At 33.3% G+C, this 4,290-nt stretch overlaps 1 pseudogene; it reads right to left on the reverse strand.

Moving 5' to 3' along the window:
- Positions 1-3,208: 3,208 nt before the first annotated feature.
- Positions 3,209-3,557, reverse strand: LOC105297576 (annotated as a pseudogene).
- Between the last annotated feature and the right edge of the window lie 733 nt (positions 3,558-4,290).

Genomic DNA, 4,290 nt, shown 5'->3' on the forward strand with positions numbered 1-4,290 from the left:
AATTAGAAGACTTCAATGAAGATATAAGTCAAAGGAGAGACAGAAACGAATCTGTAGATTTAATGTAATCCCATTCAAATCTCACCATATTTCTCATGGAGTCTGTATCAGTTAGAGCACAGTCACAGAAGCAGAACCGATTATACCACTTCGCAGATGGCACGAAAAACTGATCATAGTGTATCCTCGTTTCTCTCCTCCAAGCCTTTGTGCTGCTGTTATCATACGGTTTACTTCTCTCTAGATTATAAATCCCACAGAATATTATTTTTTGTTTTAACAACCTATTCTCTTTTTAAAAGCTCTAAGTGGGTGGAAGGAAGCTCAAAAAAAATAAATAAATAAAACCTTATATATTTATACCCATGGAGTTACCATTTCTGGTGCTCATCATTATTCTGGGTTCCCTTGGTATCGTTTTCCTTACATTTCTTGTAGTGTAGGTCTATTGATGGTTAATTGTTTCAGATTTTATAGGTCCAAAATGTTTTTTACCTACTTCGTTTTTAGAAGATATCTTTGCTTACATTTTTTTTTCTTTCAGTACTTTAAAGATGTTGCTCCACAGTCATCTTGCTTGCATCGATTCTCAGAGAAATCTGCAGACATCTTTCATCTTTGTCCCTCTGTATGTGTGTCTTCTTTTTCTGACTGCTTTTAAGATTTTATCACTGGTTTTGGGCAATTTGATTATGATGTACTTTAGTGTAGTTTTCTTCATGCTTCTTTTGCTTGGTGTTTGTTGTGCTTCTTAGAACTGTGGGCTTATATTTTTTATCAAATGTGAAAATACTTTGCCGTCATTTCTTCAAATACTTTTCTATCCCCCACTTCTTTATGAACTCCAATTACAAACATATCAAACTGCTTGAAGTTGTTCCATAACTTACTGATACTTTATTCACTTTTTAAAATTCACTTTTTTTCTATATATTTCATTTTGGACTATTTCTATTGTTATATCTTCAAGTTTACTAATCTACTCTTCTGCAATGTCTAATCTGTATTTAATTCTATCAATGAGTTTTTCATCTCAGATATGATAGCTTTCATCCTTCAAAGTTCTTTTGCATCTTTTTGTTTATATCTTCCATGTCTCTAATTAACATATCACATCTTCCCTCTAGCTGTTTGGACGTATATAGTAATATACTATAGTAATATTTTACATAATATAATATAGTAATATTTTAATGTTGTCTGATAATCATATTTTTGTTAGTTTTGAGTGAGTCTCTATTGATTTATTTTTCTTGTAATTATGGGTTATATTTTCCTGCAGCAGTGATTGGCTGGCAATTTTTGATTGGATGCTAGACATTGTGTTTTTTACCTTTTTAGGGACTGGATATTTTTTATTCTTGTAAATAGTCTTGAAATTGATTCTGGGCTATAGTTAAGTTAATGGAAGACAGTTTAGTCTTTATAGATTTTTCTTTTAGGACTATTAGGTGGAACCAATTCAGCATTTCTTCTAGAGCTAATTATTCCTACATCTAAGGCATGACCATTCTGAGTGCTCTAGACAATGTCCTGTGAATTATGAGGTTTTCTAATTCAGCAGAGTCAGGGGAGAGGAAGAGACAGTGGACTGGTACTTTTCCTAGCCCTATGTGAGCACCAAGTACTACTCCCTCTAATTCTCCAGGTGATTTTGTCACAGCCTCAGGTAATTTCTTCACGTTCATGCACTCTTCAGCACTCTGAATATTCAAAGCAAACACTCTGCAGGTGTCTGGACTTCTCTGTGATGCTTTCTCTCTCCACTCTGGTGTTCTATCCTGTCAACTCTAGCCATGCAGGTCTCCTCAAGCCCTCAGTCAGTATCCTCAATGCAGAGAGTTCACCAGACTCTTCCTAGGTTTCCTTTCCCTGTGCCATGGCCAGTCAGCTGGGACAATTGCAGGGCTCACTGTATCTGTCTTCAAGCTCTTCAAGCTATCCTCTACTGCCTGATGTTTAAAATCTTGAAAATTATTGTTCCATAGATTTTGTTCACTTTTTGAGTTGTCTCAGGCAGAAGAATAAATCTAATTCCTGTTACTCTATCCTGGCTAGAAGCAGAAGCCTAACAAATTGAATTTATTATGTTATGTAAATATCCTCAAATGAAAAATAGCTACAATCCATATATTACAATTAAAAAGTTTTAAAATTTTATAAATTAATTATGTCAAATCTGAAAATGAATAACATTCATTCAAATTAGTAACATTATTTTAACTAGTACGTTAAAGTGACTGATGATGCAATTTGGTTTAAACTGGTATTCATTGCTCCAGTATAGGGGTTTTTTTAAGGTATAGAAAAGAATTTATTTAGCTTTGTGAGGTTTTACTTTCACAATAATATATACCCTTGGCACAGGAATACCCTTTTAAAGTTTCATAAAATCGCCTTCACAAGGTAAATATTTAGGTTGATCCTATGAGGTTTTCAGACATTAAGTATGAGAAAGTTAATGGTTACCAGAATTTGCATACATTATCACAACCAAAACAGTAAAATAAACAGAAGAACAAGAGTTTCTTAACAGTCCTAAAAACACAATAAATTACAATTTCTACTCGAAGATTTATTTCTATGCTATATTCATTTTGATCTCTTATTTTCCATTTTTTTCTGAACATAGGTTACAAATAATCTTTTGCAATAACTCCCTTGTCTTAATACCAAAAAGTCACTGCCTTTACCTTGGCTATATTTTTTATTGTTTAGAGTAAGATAGGCTTACTAAGCCAGTTATACTCCAGTAACTTTGTGAATGAAAAAATGTTAAGAGAATTACAAACAAATAATGGAGTCTTTATTTCACTGATCCTCATTCAATTTCAGGAAAATCACTTCCCCAAAGCAGTAATTCTGATAAATTCTTTCCATGTCTAAACAAAAACTGAAAGAAAAGTGAAATTATGGGAAATCTCTGATGGTTCACTAGACATTGTGTGCTTTTAATAGTTCAAAATTGGCAATACTTGATAATCAAGAGTAAATTAATAGGCTAACATTTAAAAATGTGAACTTCAATAAGGATAAAGTACATAAACAATTTGGTAAGTTTGTGAAGAAGCTGACCAAGATACATAAATTAGGAAATACAAGTGTCCATCTAAATTTTCTATATTTTTTTACAGAATATTTATTAAAGCATTTAATGTACAATTTCTCATGTGTCATTTTGGAAGTTTTGTATTATGAAGAGTACTCTTTTGTCTGATGACAAACAGTAGTCACATTGCCAGCGATTATTCTGGATCTCCACGTTGGATAAATTCGATTTCTTCTTGATACACAAGTTTCCTTCTGTAGTTCTGAGGTAATGTTTTTATTATTTTTACAGTGTCTGGTGGACCCTGATGCATCAGCCAATCTGGTGATTTACTTCCCTTAGAATGTTTTAAAATTGGAGAAAAGTGAGGTGGTAGTCCTGCTAATCTCAAAACTTCTGCTACACTGGTTTTATGAAGACCAATTTTGTCAGGGAACCTTATTCATAGACCATGAAGCTTGACTACCTGAATAACCCTGCTCGCAGATGCTATCTTGCTGCCCATCATGACCTGTGAAAAGAGGCAGCTTCCCCAGTATAGATCTGCTTTAGTTTGGCTGCGCCAATTCACTTCTCCCATTAGTTTTCTGTATTTGAATCACCGAAAAACATTCATCTGTACAATGTACCGTTGTGTCACTCAGCCTCCCTTTGTTCAAATGTGTCACCTATATGTTAAGTCTACCCCTGTTCTCTTTGGTGCCTATACAGTTATATGTGCAACTGTGAACACTAAAATTTTATAAAAGCATTTGGCCATAAAATTGGGACCCTAAATATGCTTATATTAAATTTTTAAATAATCATTCAATTGGAAAAACAAAAAATTTTTAATTCTTCTACAGAACATAGTTTGACATAAATTGTTTCAATGCAAGATAATGAACTTTTATCAAGTTGGTAGCCACACTGAAAAGGCTAAAAATGTATTTGAGCCAAGATAATTCCTGACAGATAATCTCTACTTTATCTAAGATGATTGATAATGGGGGAGAAACAGGAAGTAAAGTTGTGATAAGCTAAAAATACCTACAAGAGAAAAGTGGGGAAACTCTAAGAGAATAACCAAAATGCGTGCCAGAAAAAATGTAGAAAAGTGTAACTGCAGATCAACTAACTACAAAGAAGGTAAGTAGGAAGAAGAGAGAGAAACCCAAGAGGAAGAATATCACTGTCTGACAGAAAAAAAACAAAACAAAAATAAGAAGACAGAGGAAAAAATAGTTTATCCAGGATCTTTA

This window comes from Pteropus vampyrus, unplaced genomic scaffold (assembly GCF_000151845.1).
Source record: "Pteropus vampyrus isolate Shadow unplaced genomic scaffold, Pvam_2.0 Scaffold6, whole genome shotgun sequence".
Classification (NCBI taxonomy): domain Eukaryota; kingdom Metazoa; phylum Chordata; class Mammalia; order Chiroptera; family Pteropodidae; genus Pteropus; species Pteropus vampyrus.